Here is a 17,502-nt window from a genome sequence, read left to right on the forward strand (position 1 = left end):
AGCAGGTCATATTATGACATGATATAAATCAGGATGGAGGATAGGAATTAAATCCAAAATGACTAAAGAAGGATTCCAAGAATCTAGTTCTAATTCAAACAGTTGGGATAGCAGCCCTGGACAGAACATTTTCCAAATTTCAAGAGAAATTTGTATGAAGACATAAAAGTTTTTAAATGACACAAACTAAAACCTTTTACTTATAACCAATGTCTAAACTGTAGCAGAGTTTATGAAAATGACTGGTATTATGCTTCATTTCACCCTAAGAAGGTAAAAATATATTTAGTCCTCCCATTCCATTCCCAAACTACTTGAATACTATTAAGCTTTGTCATCAACAATCCACAAGAAAATTAGCAGTTTTACATATATTATGAATTTAGTTTAATGTGAGGTTATATGCATACTATTCTCATCCACTGTTCCCTAACTTCCTCCAGAAGTCCCACCTCCAAATATTCCTTAAACTTCAGAAGCAAAAACTTCATGGGAATTTTTTTTTTTAAATAGATTGATTGATTTATTTAGGCTGCATTGGGTCTTTGTTGCTGCGCTCGGGCTTTCTCTAGTTGCAGTGAGCGGAGGCTGCTCTTCCATGCATGTGCGGGCTTCTCATTGCGGTGGCTTCTCTCATTGCACAGCATGGGCGCTAGGCACGAGGTCTTCAGTAGTTGTGGCAAGTGGGCTCAGTAGTAAAAGCCAGCAGGTAAAACCAGTCTCTTAATCTACGCAGTGCTTTAGACATTTGCCAAATTTAGGCTGGGCCTAAGCCAGTGGGGGTCAGGGGTGGGAGACCTTTAAGCCCCTGAGGCCACTTCCTCTGAGCCTTTGTATCCAGCTGAGGCTAAGGAGGTGAAAAATTTAGCCTCTCAAGATGTTTTGACAATATCTTAATGTTTTTTTCAGAGACTTTAAAAATGGATCAGAGCACAGTATATTTTTCTATTTAGTTTACCCCAAGGCCACTCTGTACATTCAACTAAGTTACACACCACTTTGTTTTTTATTTCTAATTATGTCAGCTAAGTAGTACAACAAACTCACAAAACAAGGTAATACAACGAGCACAGGATTGTCATGGAACTAATACATGCACACGCTCTCTCCCCGGCCACACACACTTGTCAATCTACCTACTTTCTATCTAGTGTGAAATGCCTCAAGTTTTCTAAAATTTTATAAAAACATAATGGAAACATTTCCATTCCTTGATTCTCCTGTAAATCACTTTCTTGGTGATTTCATCTGTTCGACATGAAAAAACTCTAGAATTGGTATCTCGAAACCAGACTACACTACTAAAATTTCAACTCATATACCAATCGCAGTGTCTACGTCACATCTACATTTGGATGCCTAACAGACCTCTCAGATCTGACGTGCTTGTGGTCAGATTTGTCACCAAAGTGATCCCCAGTGAATCACAGCCCCATTATTCATGCCTCTGGAGGTCCCTGCCACATGGAGTTTGGGTGGGGCTGTGCAATATGCTTAATCCAATAAATGCAGAAGTAGTAGGTGGTGCTAGTTCAAGTCCTGAGCCTTGAAGGCCTGGCCAGTTCTGCTTTTGTGCTTTTGGAGCCTTAAACCATCCATCAAGTGGTCCAGCTACTATGCTGAAGAGACCAAGTAGAGAGACCACATGAGAAAGCCACACAGAGAGAAGCACACCTGGACACAGTGTCCCAGATTTCCAGCCACCCATACCAAAATACTAGACATTTGGGTAAAGCCATATTGGACATACCACCCCCAATCATCATTTGCCTATATCCTTAGGAGAAACTCAAAACATGACGGTCCAAATTTCATACGGCTGATCAGTCGTTCCTCAGAATTATGAAAAATAATCAAAAGACTCTTTTAAGCCAGCATGATATAGGGTGTTATTCATGTAGCAATCAGTAACCTTACCTGGATGCCTAAAGTACCTTCTCATTTGGATGCTTAAGAGACATTTTTAATGTGACGTGCTCAAGACAGAATCTTCTCCCCAGGCTTCCACACCCAGGCCTTTTCATCTCGGTTGATGGCAACTATTATTTTTTCTCTGTTGCCTTTAATTTCTCACACTATAATCTGTGAGATTTTTCTTCTGCCTCTATTTTCAAAATGTATCCAAATTCCAACGACTTTCTTCTACATTCAGAGCTAACACCCTGTCTTAAACCATAATCATCTTTACACTGGATTACTATGATAGCGTTCTAACGAATTTCCCTGCTTTTACCCTTGGCCCCTGCAGTCTAATCACAACACACAGCGGTCAGGGTCATCCTTTCAGTAAAAAAGTCATAATGTCACTCTTCTCCCAAAAATCTCACTGCAAAAACCAAAGTTTATAGTGGCTTAGAAAGTTCATATAAGCTATCCCCGCCTCCAACCTTTCTGATTGTATTTATTTTCCCCACATTCACTCTGCTCCAGTCCTATTGAACCCCCTAATATTCTTCAAACTTGTCTGGTGCATTTGGAACTCAGGGCTTTTTCACCAACTCGTCTCTCTGCCTGGAATGCTCTTCCTCTATATACTTACAACACTAATTCTTAACACTCAAGAAATGTTCAGGGGCTTCCCTGGTGGCACAGTGGTTGAGAATCTGCCTGCTAATGCAGGGGACACGGGTTCGAGCCCTGGTCTGGGAGGATCCCACATGCCGCGGAGCAACTAGGCCTGTGAGCCACAACTACTGAGCCTGCGCCTCTGGAGCCTGTGCTCCGCAACACGAGAGGCCGCGATAGTGAGAGGCCCGCGCACCGCGATGAAGAGTGGCCCCCGCTTGCCACAACTAGAGAAAGCCCTCACACAGAAACGAAGACCCAACACAGCAAAAATAAATAAATTAAAAAAAAAAAAGAAATGTTCAAATGCCTCCTTCTTCATGAGGCCTACCCTGAATACTATTAAAATTGCATTCTTTTCCCCTAATACTACTGATACAAATTCCCCTTATGCTACTTCTTTTGTCTTTTTCTCCATACCACTTATCCAATATACTGAACAATTTATTACAGTGGTGGCTTTTCTGTCTCCTTGCTAGAATGTAAGTTACCTAAGGGCAAAAATCTGTCTATTGGCTCAGTGATACTCCCATAACACACTGTATGGCACAAAGTAAGCAATCAATAATTACTTGAATTAAAATGTAAATCAGTGCCAAAATCTACAAAACTAAAATATTTGCAAACATGTTTCCTCACCCAGATTTCTTCCTAATCTATTGAATTATAGCCAGAGAAGTAGCACTCAGGTGTCTAGATGATGATTGAATTTCAACCTATGAAAGGCATTTTGGAATGTGAAGAAAAAAGACAGTTTTGAAAGACTATATATGAGCTGTTTTCAGTCAGATTTTTTTTTTTCTAAACTTGAGGTGTTTTAGCAATTTTATAAGAGGAAAAGTGTTATTGACTGGGAAGAATTTAAGATAAAAAATATACCTGTATGTAGCACAGTTTCATGTTCTTTTAATATCTTTACAAATCATAGGTTTCCTACTAGATCTGAAAGTCCATGAAGACAATGGAAATATATGCATTTTTATTTCTCCTCAGAGTTAATGCATTAATTTCCCCAGATATGTAAGCTATAAACATTCCTGAAATGAAAGAGTGAATAATAGTTTTATACAGGGGATCAGGCTATTCACTCTGGGAAGTATGGCACTAATAGTAAGAGAAAATAATTAAAAGGAAAAGTTTAAGTTCAGAAAACATTTTAACACGCAAGGTTAATTTTTAAAGATAATACATAGAGGAAAAATAACACAAAGGTATAGACAGTCAAATTCATCTAGTTTTAATATTAGAAGTTGAATGTATGTGTCTGCATTTTAACGATCAGAGACAAGTGTAAAATATTTTGTATTATAAATGTTTGTCAATAAAAATGTACATAACCTAAAGTATGTACAGATCATAAGAGTACAGTTCAATGAATTATAATGTGAAGAGGCTCTAGTAAGCATCACTCCGTGAATTTATAGAATGTTACCAGAACCCTAGAAGACGCTACTGTTTTTGAACTTTACCTACATGGAATCACAGTGTGTTTCCTACTATGTCTCACTTCTTTGGCTCAGTATTACAGGTGAAATTTATTCATGCAGTTGAGTTTGCTCTAGTTTATTGATTTTCATTGTTAAATACTGTTTAGTATGAACATATGGCAATTTATCCACTTAACAGTTGATGAACATTTGGGTTCATTATAAATTTGTTAAGTATAAATGATACGCATGAACATTCTTATATGTCTTTGGTGCACATGTACCCAAATGTCTACTGGGTATTACAGTAGTTGCTGTGGTCTGCTGCCCAGATCCCCTCTTCAAAAAACTGAAGTGCTCATCATTCTGCCTATTGCTGGAAGAATTGACAATGAACAGTTATCAGATGAGCTCTTCTTGGAAACTCGCCATTCATCGACATGAGCTACCTCCTGTGAGGTCAGGTCTACTTTTCATCAGCAGCCTGCATCCAGTGATTAGATCACATGAAGTTATAAAATCCTGGCAACAGAGCTCAAATTCTGGACAACTCTGAAAGGCCGGTGCACATCCAGAGCTCCACATAGGGTGAAGTGGAGGGTTTTGTTGCAAACAGATTGCAGTTCAACTCTTTTTCCTCTGCCTGTACCTGTTTCTTTTGCTTCTTCACAAATGTTGATACTGAGAGCAATCCTGAATAGACTTCTTGCACACAAATGTCCACATCATAGTAGGCTCCCAAGGGAATGCAGTTTCCAAATGGTTGTACCAATTTACAATCCCCCTGGCAGTGTATAATTCTGTACCCTCTATCTCACCACCAACACTGGAATTGTCCTTTTAAATATATTTTGTCATTTTAAATGAAGCTTTTAAAATTAGTAATGACTTTGGTGAATCACACATGAAATCAACTCATTTAGTAAAATAAAGCTCACTTACTACACATGCATTCAGAACTCTTGACCATTTTTAGTCAGTTGCTGGATGGTATTTATTGTGTGTACATTATGTCAATTTTTCAAATTGGGTTGTTCAAATCTATATTCTTACCAAGTTTACTCTTTGTATACTTGGCAGTCACTCTTTTGGCAGAGAGAGGTTTGCTTAAGTTCCTTACTGTTGTTATATAAATTTTATGTATTTTGAGACCATGTTATTAGGTGAATAAAAACAACTATCATTACCTATTTATGATGGTGTTCCTTTCTTTAAAAACCTAATTTGTGTGATATTGGTACAGTGATAGCAACATTCTTTTGGATTATTGTCATTAGTTTCCTTTCACCTCTATACTTCAATCTTTTCTGAATCTTCATATTTAACATATGTCTCTAGATAGTGGCCCAGTTTGTTTTTGTTTTTGTTTTTGTTTTTTTGCGGTACACGGGTCTCTCACTGTTGTGGCCTCTCCCGTTGCGGAGCAGAGGCTCTGGATGCGCAGGCTCAGCTGCCATGTCTCACGGGCCCAGCAGCTCCGCGACATGTGGGATCTTCCCGGACCGGGGCATGAACCCGTGTCCCCTGCATCGGCAGGCGGACTCTCAACCACTGCGCCACCAGGGAAGCCCAAGATAGTGGTCCATTTTGTATATGGGCATGCCTATACACTTGCATATGTGTTTTACCTATTCTGACAATCTGTCTTAATTAGAATGTTTAGCATTTTACTCTTAATGTAGTTCTAAGTGTATTATGCTTTATATCTAGCTTGTTGTTTTTATTTGTTCCTCCTGGCCTGCATTTCTAGTTTTCTCCTTTCTTGTCTTATGTTGGATTGAATATTTCTTTTAGTGTATCTTCCCTTATCTTACTTTGATACTAACCCATTTACTATTCCTTCAATGGTTTCCCTAGATTTTGCAAATTGTAGCTTTAATTTATAAAACTCTAATATAATCAGTGTTTTACTTCCAATCAAATGCAAGTAACTTAAAATACTTTAAGTTCATGTGTACACCTCCTGATTTACATACTAGATTTGTCCTTTAATACATTTTATAAAATAATCACACACTGCTTCCTTTTTATCAGTGTAATAATTTTTAAATTTTCCAATACATCCAACTTTTTTATTCTTTAATGTACTTCTGAGCTTCCATCAAGGATCTGTCTTTCCAGCTGAAGAATACTCTTCATTATTTCCTTCAGTGAGGATTGGCTGGGGATAACAGTTGTTTCATTTGTCCAAAAATAAATTTATACTTAAGTTTTAAAAGGGTAAAATCAAGATAATTTGTATAAAGAAAAACATAATATCTCATGGATATACATTTTGATTAATTAATTAATTTACTAGATACTTCCTTGCATCCAGCACTCAGCTTAAAAAACAACATTGCCAACATCCCAGAAGCCTTACATCATACTTTTTTCCAGTTGCTACTATCCTTAAGAGTAATCAGTGTGCTAATTTCTCACACCTTTTTTATGAAGTTCAACAAAGGCAAACTAATATATCATACACAAAATGTATCACAACTGATTTCTTTGGCTCTAAACTACCTTTGTATAATTCACTCATATTGTGTATGTAGTTATGGATCATTATTCCTCATTGCTATATAGTATTTCATTGTATGATTATAGTTCTATTTATTTATTCTACTGCTGATGGACATTGGTCAGTTTTCAGTTTGCATATTGTATTGGTTTGACAGGGCTGCCATAACAAAATGGAGGCTTGGTGGCTAAACAACAGATATGTGTTTCTCACAGTTCTGGGGGCTAGAAATCTAAGATCAAAGTTCTCGCAGGTTTGGTTTCTCCTGAGGCCTCTCTCTTTGGGTTACAGATGGCCATCCTCTAGCTGTGACCTCACATGGCCTTTTCTCTGTGTATACTCCCCTATGTCTCTTCCTTTTCTTGTAAGAACAGCAGCCATATCGCATTATGGCACTATCCTTATGACCCCATTTAACCTTAATTACCTCTGTAAAGGTTCTGTTTCCAAATACAGTCATTATGTGGATGAGGACTTCAACACAGCTATTTGAAGGAAACACAATTCAGTCCATAAAAAGAGGTATATTACAAACTGCAGTTTGGACATTCTTTTACATATTTTGGTGATCATATATACTTATTTATGTTTGATATATTGCTAAAAAAGGAACTTCTGGATTATATGATATCCGAATGTTCAGCTTTAATTGATCTTCCCAGACAGTGTTTCAAAGTGTCTGTAACAATATTCTTTCCACCAGAAGCACATGAGAGTTCTGGTTGCAAAACATTCTTAATATACGTCCTTCCTGTACAGTCTCTCCTATTCAGATTCCAATTACACCTGTTTCAGGCTTTTCTACTATTCCTGTGATAAACAGACTTCTAGGATGGCCCTGTGATTCTCATTTCCTTTTATCCATATCTTTGTGTAATTCCTTCCTCTTGAATGGAAGTGGAAATTGACTTCCTTCTAGACAAGAGAATATGGCAAAGGTGATGGAATAGTCACTCCCATTATGATGTTACATTATGTAACACTTCACCTTAGGGGACGAGAGCAAGAGATTCTTCTGCTGGCCTTGGAAAATTAAACTGCCATATTGTGAGGAAGGGGCCTCCTGGGAGAAGGCCACGTGGTAAGGAATTGGCAGAAGATCTCTAGAACCTGAGAGCAGTCTCTAGCCAATATTCAGCAAGAAATACGACTTCAGTCCTATAGCAAAGTGGAACTGGATTTTGCCAGTGACAACATGAGCTTGGAAGAGGATCCAAGTGTTACAGAAAAAACACAGCTTGACTAATGCCTTGAGTGCAACCTTGTGAAACCCTGAGCAGAGGACCCAGTGAGGTGATGTTCACACTCTTGACTCCTAGCAACTGAAAGATAATAAATGTTTAAAGGCACCTTTGTGGTAATTTCCTGTACCAGATAACTGATAACTAATAGAATTCCATGCATTTCTTACATTTTTAAATAGTTTTCATCCATTTAAATCTAGATTGCTTCTATGCTGATCTTTAACTCACTAGTTTACTCTTCATAATGCCTAATATCTGTCAACACAGCATTTGAGCTCTTGGTATTTTAATCACAGTTTAAGGATATATTAATGGGTTATATAAACCTAAGTTGTCAATTATTTTCTTTCAGCACTTTATATCAACCTATTCTGTTCTGATCTCCGTTGCTTAAGGCCTCAGTCCAGTCTCATTTCTGTACCTTCAGAATACATAATTTTGTTTTGCCTGCTTTGAGATTTTTACTCTTTGGTTTTGCTCTTTGGTTTCCCTAAGTGTTATATGCCATTATGTGGTTTTATTTTTATTTATCTTGAGGATCTGTGGCATTTATTGATTCTTTGACTTGATATTTAATTGTTTAAATTTTTTCCTTACCATATCCTCTTTCTCCTCTTCTAAGACCTTAAGTGCATACATGTTAGACTTACACTGTACCCCATATGTCTTTTGCACAATTTTTTGTATCATTTATCCTTTTTCTTTCAATATTTTCTTCTGATATGTCTCACACAGTACTTACTTGCTTTTCAGCTATGGTGAGTTTTCTGTTAATTAACCTATTCATTGAATTTAAATTTCAATTATTGTAGCTGTCAGTTCTAGAATTTCCATTTGGTTCTTTTCAATAGTTTTTAGTTCTTAACTTAAACTCTCAATTATGTCTTTTATTTCTTTGATCATTTTAAGCATTTTTATCCTAAATTTCTCTAGATTTTACAACTGAAATTCATGTTTCTTTGTATGCCTGATTTTTATTGAGTACCAGCCATTGTATATTTTTTAAATGTAGAGATAATTTGAGGTTTTAGATGAAGTTATCTTCATATTTTTGGGCAAGCATAAGAGTAGAGATTTACAATGACAGTACACATTAAGCCTAGTGGTTAACCGTGGTTGCTCCTCCTTGGCCGGCCTACTCCAAATATTGCCCCCAGTGCTTGAATCCTTAAGAATACTCAGGTTTTCTACTTCTCGGACATGATTTTGGAACTGAAAAAAGCCTTGAACTAAAAGTAACACTAAATGCCAGAGTTCTTTCCTTTTTTCTTATACCTTGTCTCCATAATAGTAGTTCTTCAACACCTTTAAGAAAAATTAAAAAAAAAATAATTTCCTCCAACTTTCCTAGCTGCTCTCAGTGGGGAGAGCTGGTTAAAACCACATTGTCTGCCACTGTCAGAAGTAGAACCTTAAAATAAGTATTTTAAAGAGCTCAATGACCAAATAATTATTCTTAGAAAAAGCTATGTATTCCAGGATATGTAAAATAATTTATTTAGTCCGGGTAAATAGGTAGCTGAAGCACAAAATAAGAAATTAAAAGCTTTGGGAATGACTTGCATGTCTTGATAAGTGAAAATCAAAGTAGGAAATTCAACACTGTTGAAGCAAAAGAATGATATTTTCAAATATACTTGTATAAAGGAAAAACATTCATATAGAGTGTTGTCCATTTATTTGCTTTCATAAGGCTCTACACATTTAGTCTCGGTTACTTTATAAACACTTTCAAGAAAAAAAGTTCTTCAGTATACCTGAATAATCCTTTCCCGATCAAAACAATATATATAAGTAATTAGAATGTTCTGTATTGAATGTTCCGCACATACATTGTAGTTAACATCAGACCTTAGAAATGTGTAGAAAACACATCTAAACTCTGATTTTTTCCTCTTAACCTTGTACACACATCAAAGCTACATGGGACAAATAGAAAGAGAAGCGAATCAAGTATTGATCCTTTTAGGGCTCAAAGGATTCTAAAGTGGATAGCTCAACATTTGATTGAATAATTCCCTAGGGCATGACAAAAAAATAAGTGAAGTGACTGCAGGATTTAGCTGTGCTGTTTTCTTTGATAAGTGACCTGTTCTTTGTAATAGTAGCACTTTGAACTGTTTCAGAGCAATTTAATAGATATTATCTTTTTGTTCTCAAGGTAGAAGAACAAGTATTATTTCCAGAGAGGTTAGGTGAATTGAGAACATCACAGAGCAAATTAGTACAGAAATTAGAAATAAATTCTTCTGATTTTGTGTTTTTCCATTATACCACATTTCCCCCCTGTAATGTTAGATGATGCATGACCAAATATTTACATAGAATGGTGAGAAAACTATTTTAACTTTCCCTTATACAAACACTCTACTATTAAAAACACTTCACTGCTTGTAAAAAAATATCTTGAGATACACTCAATCAAAACTGCAATGTGTTGTTCTCAGCACAAACAGCTGTTCAAGTATAATTCCAAAGGGACAGACAATATTACAAAGACATGCTCTAGAGTATCATAAAAGGAGAGATGAGGGAGGCAAAAGAGGGAAGAGCTGAAGCATATCAGGAAGGCAAGACAATTTCAGACACCAATGGAAAGGCTAGAAAGTTGAAGTATCAGGTCTATAATATGCAGACTTTCTACAAAAAATCTAACTTTGGACTGTTCAGATTCTTGCAATAAAGACTTTCCCCTGCATCGGCAGGCAGACCTCTCAACCACTGTGCCACCAGGGAAGCCCTCAATAAAGACTTTTATTGGTTTGTTAGCCTTAATCAATATATCATTCTCCCGAAATATTCAAACACATTAGAATGACTTAGTTTCTTTAATGGCTCCCTTCATTCTTTCAACAAAATAACTTTCAACAAAATTATCATTCTTTCAACAAAATAACTTTCAACAAAAGTTATTTTTCTAGGCATGTGGGATGTATAAGCTCAAACTGTCTGATATTCTAGTTCTTTCTTTCTTCTTTTTTATTTTTGTTTACAAAGCCATCAATCGAACATCATTATATTATGATTTTATAAAGTCAATATTTGGATTGGCCATGTAATTGCTAAAACTTTGCTATTTTTTTCTTGCATCAAAGAAATTCCACATGCAATAATATTTCTTCCTAACATTATGTAGAAGATCCTGTATTGAGAATTTATTCAGTTAATCTAAAAATAGACTTATTCTGACTACAATATTAAAATAACTTCCTTGGTGTATAGTTCTAACTTTACCTCTTTTTTTCCCCTCTAGTTGAATGGTGAATGTGACTTTATTTCTATCATTACCATCGAGAAATCAATTGTTTGCCTACGAAGAGTGAAAATTAGTCATTTCTTTTTGACTGTTTTAAAGATCTTTTTACTTTTGACTTTCTGCAATTTGACTATCATAATCTGCCATTGAGGTTATTTTCTAATTATATTTTTAGTTCTGGAAATTGGTTCTTTTTCCAATATGCTTGGCTATTTGAGTTGCCATTTTATATTTAAACTCATTTTATTTTATTAAACTATGAAATACATTTACAAGTGAATTCTATAGTATTATACAATAATAGAAATGCAATCTCTTATGCATGATTGTGCAGTTGGTTATTTCTCTGGACTCTGTCAAGGTGGTTTATATTCCCATGTGGTTTTTGTTTGTTTTACTGTGAACCTTATCTTCCTTAAACTTCTATCTGTGGGTTTCTTTAAAGCCTATATGTGAGATAACTCCACTGAGGATTTGTTACTGTTTGGAAATTTAAGCCACTGACTGTATGCTAAACTTTTGGCTGGACATTGTTTAGGACACAGAGAAATATAAATTCCAGAGGGTTCCAGTTCAAGATGGCAGTGTAGAAAAATCCTGGACTCACGTCCTCCCATGGACACACTCAGTCTACAGCTACATATGGAAAAATTTCCTCTTAAATTAAAGCCTGGCTCAGTGATGCCGACACATCAGGCAAATGAGAAGCTGAGGATTTGAACCCAACATTGGATGTTCCAACTTTTAAAACATAAAACAGAGATGAGCTCCTAAAAATATAACTTGGAAAACCAAGGGGGCTCCTGTCCAAAATGCATAAGACTGTGGTAATCTGAAAAACCACTCTAAATGGCTTGCTCACACAGCTCACCAGACGCAGCTGGTTGTACCCAGACTCTAAGTGAAGGAGGCTGAACTGCTTAAGTTAAAGTGTCAGCCTGAGGGGCATGCACACCTAGGAGCCTGCTGGAACACCCTCTGGGGATAGAGAGTTGCAGGCCCTATATTTTCATTCTCACTTTGCTGTACTCCAGAGCACCAGTATCTCCTGGAAGGGAGCTTTTACACATGTCTGGTGCCCCAAGTTTTGCTGCTTCTGCCTAGGTGACACTTCTTGAATCCTGGCTGGAAGCTGTGTTCCTGGTCTCTTGGGGCTAAAATAATGGGTGTCACCCAGAAAGAAGCTCACACCCCTGTCTGGCAACCTCATTTTTCCTTCTACTGTTAGGGGATACTTCTAGATTACCTGGTTTTGTTGGCCAGCAGGGCTTATGCTTGTTGTCCAACAATATGCATTTGCACACTTTTAAAAGCTGATGTCTAAATGTCTGGCTTCCAGTCATATTGAATCTAGGTGCTGAGATCCTCCCCTTTGGGACAAATTACTGGTCTTGGCATATCCTCAACTCTTGGGAGCTATTACAAATATAATGGCTGCTTGGACTAGCACTAAGGTTTGAGAGAAAACCAAGAGCTGAGGAAGGGTTGAAGACAAGCTTCACCTCCTACATAAGGTCATTCCTTCAAGACTGGGAGAGATGGCTGTTTCATCTACAGTATAGACACCAACACAGAGTGTTGAACTAAATAAAGAAATAGAAGAATATGTTCCTAATTACACAAGATTAACCTCAGGGAAAAAAGAGTGTTATGACACAAAAATAATTTATCTGATAAAGAGTAAAAAGTAATGGTCAGGACGGTGCTCATCAAATGGGGAAGGAAAATGGATGAACACAGTGAGAACTTTAACAAAGAGATAGAAAACATAAGAAAGTACTAGATAGAACACAGAGGTACAGAATACAATAACTTAACTGAAAAATATACTAGAGGGGCTCAACAGCAGACAAGATGAAACAGAGGAAAGGATCAGTCAATCTAAAGAGCAGTGAAACTCACCCAATCAAAACAGAAAAAAAAAAAAAAGTAGCTTAAGGAACTATGTAGAAGGAGGGGAGAGAGATAATGGGGCAGAAATCTTATCTGAAGAAATCATGGCTGAAAACTTCCCTAAACTGGGCAAGGAAACAGGCATCCAAATAAGAGGAACTCAAAGAGACCCACACCAAGACATTAACTTTTGATGTTTTAATTACAAAGACAAGGAGAGAATATTAAAATCAGCAAGAGAAAAACAACTTGTTACACACAAGGGAATCTCCATAAGACTATGAGCAGATTTCTCAGCAAAACCCTTGCAGGCCATAAGGCAGTGGCATAATATATTCAAAGCACTGAAAGAAAACAACCACCAAGAATTCTTTACCTAGCAGTGATATAACTCAGAAGTGGAGAAATAAAGAGTTTTCCATACAAGTAAAAGCAAAAGAAGTTCATTACCACTAAACCAGCTTTACAAAAATGTAAAAGGGACATCTATAAGATGAAAAGAAAAAGGCAGTAATTAGTAACAAGTACACATATGAAAGAATAAATCCTGCTGGTAAATGTAAATATATAGTAAAGGTAGTGGATTAATCACTTATAAAGCTAGTATAAAGATAAAAAGACAATAGTAAAAAGAACTATAACTACAATAATTAGTTAAGTGATACACAAGATTAAACAATGTAAAATGTGACATCAAAAACAAAATGTGAGGGAGGAGAGTAATCATGTTTATCTTTATAATGAGATCAAATGTAAGTTGTTATCAACTTTATAAATTAAGATATTATAAATATAAGATATTCTATGGAAGCCTCATGGTAACCACAAAGCAAAAAACTATTCTAAATACACAAAAGAGAGAATAAGGAATACAAACATACCACTGAATAAAGTCATCAAACCACAAAGGAAGAGAGCAAGGAAAGAAAAGGAATTACAAAACCATCCAGAAAGCAATTAACAAATGGTAACAAACACATACCTAATAACACTCACTTTAAAAATGAATGGACTAAATTCTCCAATCAAAAGACAGAGTGGCTGAATGTATTAAAACAACAACAACAACAATAACAACAAAAAAAACAAGACCCAACTATATGCTGCCTATCAGAGAATCACATAAGCTTTAGGGACACACATAGACTGAAAGTGATAGGATGGAAACATATATTGCATGCAAATGGTAATCAAAAAAGTTGGGATCATCATACTTATATTAGACAAAATTGACTTAAAGCCAAAGACTGTAGTAAGAGACAAAGATGGGCATCTCATGATAAAAGGGTCAATCCAATAAGATATAAACTTTCTAAGTATTTATGCACCCAACATAGGAGCATGTAAATATATAAAGCAAATATTAACAGGCCTGAAAGGAGAAGTAGACAGCAATACAATAGTAGTAGGGGACTTTAATATCCCTCTTACATCAATGGATAGATCATCCAGACCCAAGGTCAGTAGGAAATATTGGCCTTAACAGATATGTCAGAACAGATGGATCTAACATATTTACAGAACATTCCAATCAAAAGCAACATAATACACTTTCTTCAATTGCCAGAACATTTTTCAAGATAGATCACATATTAGGCTACAAAAAAAATCTTAATTTAAGAGAACTGAAATTATATCATCATCTTTTCTGAAAACAATGGTATGAAAGTGGAAATTACATAAAGAAAACTGGAAAATTTACAAATATCTGGAGATTAAACAATGTGCTACTGAACAAAAAAAATGGGTCACAGAAGAAACTAAAACCTTGAGACAAATGAAAATGGAAATATAACAAACCAAAATTTGTGGGATGGAGCAGAAACAGTTCCAAGAGGGATGTTTATACTGATAAATGTCTACCTCAATAAGCAAGTAAAGTCTAAGCCAACCTAACTTCACACTCCAGTGAGCTGGAAGAACAAACAAAGACTAAATTTAGTAGAAGAAAGGAAATAACAGATATCAGAGAAGAAATAAATGCAACAGAGACAAAAAATTAAAAAGATAAAGGAAACTAAGAGCTGGTTCTTTGAAAAGATAAACAGAAGTGACAAACCTTTAGCTAAACTCACCAACAAAAAGAGATAGACAGGACTCAAAATTATAAGTGAAAGGAGGTGCTACAATTGATACCAGACAAAAATAAAGTATCATAAAGGACTATTATGAACAGCTATATGCCAACAAATTGGACAACCTACATGAAATAGGAAGATTTCTGGAAACACATCACCTATCAAGATTGAATGATGATGAAATAAATCTGAACAGACCATTTAGTAGTAAGGAGATTGAATCAGTAATCAAAAACCTACCAACATACATAAGTCCAAGATCAAGATGGCTTCACTGGTGAATTCTATCAAAGATTTAAAGAATCAATACCAATTTTTCTCAAACTCTTCCAAAAAATAGAAAAGTATAGAACTCTTCCAAACTCATTTTAAGAGGACAGCATTACTCTGATACCAAAACCAGACAAGGATGTCACAAGAAAAGTTACAGCCCAATATTCCTGAGGAGCATAGATCCAAAAACCCTCACAATATTAGCATACTAAATTCAACAATACATTAAAAGAATCATACACCATGATCAAATGGGATTTCTCCCAGTGATGTAAGGATGGTTCAATATCTGCAGATCAATGTGATATACCATATTAACAAAATTAAAGATAAAAACCATATGATCATTGCAATAGATTTAGAAAAAGTTTGGCAAAATTCAATATTCATTTGTAATAAAAACAATCAATAAAATGAATATAGAGGGGATGTACCTCATACTGTAAAAGGTCAAATGAAAAACCCACAGCTAACATCATACTCAGTGTTGAAAAGCTGAAAGCTAAGGTATCCTTGTCTAAGATGAGGAACAAAACAAGGACGCCTACTCTTGTCACTTTTATTTGACATATTATTGGAAGTTCTAGCCACAGAAATCAGCAAAGAGAAAAAAGACATCCAAGTTGAAAAGGAAGAAGCAAAGTTGTCATTGTTTCCAGATGGCACTATATACATAGAAAACTCTAAAGATTCTATTAAAGAAACTGTTATAATCAAATTCACTAAAGCTGCATCATACAAAAATCAATATGCAGAAATCTATTGCATTTATATACAGTAACAATGAACCATCAGAAACAGAAATTAAGATAATAATCCCATTTACAATTGTATCAAACAGAAAATACCTTAGAATAAATTTAATCAAGCTGGTGAATGGTCTGTATGTTGAAAACTTCAAGACATTAATGAAAGAAGTTAAAGAGAAAAATAAATGGAAAGATTCTGTGCTCATGAATTGGAAGAATTAATCTTGTTAAACTACACACACTACCCCAAGGAAGCTACAGATTCAGAGCAATGCTTATTAATCTCAGTGGCATTTTTGACAAATAGAACAAACAATCTGAAAATTTGCATAGAATTATAAAAGACCCCAAATAGCCAAAGCAATCCTGAAAAAGAAGAATAAAGCTGGAGGTATCATGCTCCTTGTTTTTAGACTGTATTACAAAGCCACGGTAATTAAAACAGTATGGTATTGGTATAAAAAGAGTCACACAGATCAAGGAAACAGAATAGAGAGCCCAGAAATAAGCCTATTCTTATATGGTCTATTTTTTAAAAAGTAGTCAAGAATATACAACAGGTTAAAGAATCTCCTCAATAAATGGTGTTGGGATAACTGGATGGCCGCATGGAAAAGAATGAAACTGAGTCACTATCTTACACCATGCACAAAAATTAACTCAAAATGGATTAAATACTTAAATGTAAGATCTGAAACCATAAAACTCCTAGGAGAAAACATAGTAAGCTCTTCGACATAGGTTGTGGTGATAGTTTTTCTGAATTTGACACCAAAAGCAAAAATAAACAAGTAGGACTACACCTCCACAGCAAAGGAAATAATTAAGAAAATGAAAAGACAACCTACCAAATGGGAGAAAAATATTTGCTAATCGTATATCTGATAAGGGGCTAATATCCAAAATATATAAATATCTTATAAAACTAAATAATAAAAATAACCAATCTTTAAACCAATTTTTAAAATGAGCAGAAGATCTGAATAGACATTTTTTCAAAGAATTCATACACAGGACCAGCTGGCACATGGAAAAAGTATTCAACATCACTAATCAGGGAAATGCAAATCAAAACCACAATGACGGACTTCCCTGGTGGTGCAGTGGTTAAGAATCTGCCTGCCAATGCAAGGGACATGGGTTTGAGCCCTGTCTGGGAAGATCTCACATGCCATGGAGCAACCAAGCCCATGCACCACAGCTACTGAGCCTGCACGCTCTAAAGCCCGCGAGCCACAACTACTGAGCCCGCGTGCCACAACTACTGAAGCCCACACACCTAGAGCCTGTGCTCCGCAACAAAGATAAGCCACCTCAATGAGAAGCCCACACACTGCAGCAAAGAGTGGTCCCCTCTCGCTGCAACTAGAGAAAGCCTATGCGCTGCAATGAAGACCCAACGCAGACAAAAATAAAGAAATGAATAAATAAATTTATTGAAAAGAAAACACAATGAGATACCACCTCTCACCTGTCAGAATGGTTATCATCAAAAAGACAAGAAATAAAAAGTG

Source organism: Delphinus delphis, chromosome 2 (genome assembly GCF_949987515.2).
Source record: "Delphinus delphis chromosome 2, mDelDel1.2, whole genome shotgun sequence".
NCBI lineage: Eukaryota > Metazoa > Chordata > Mammalia > Artiodactyla > Delphinidae > Delphinus > Delphinus delphis.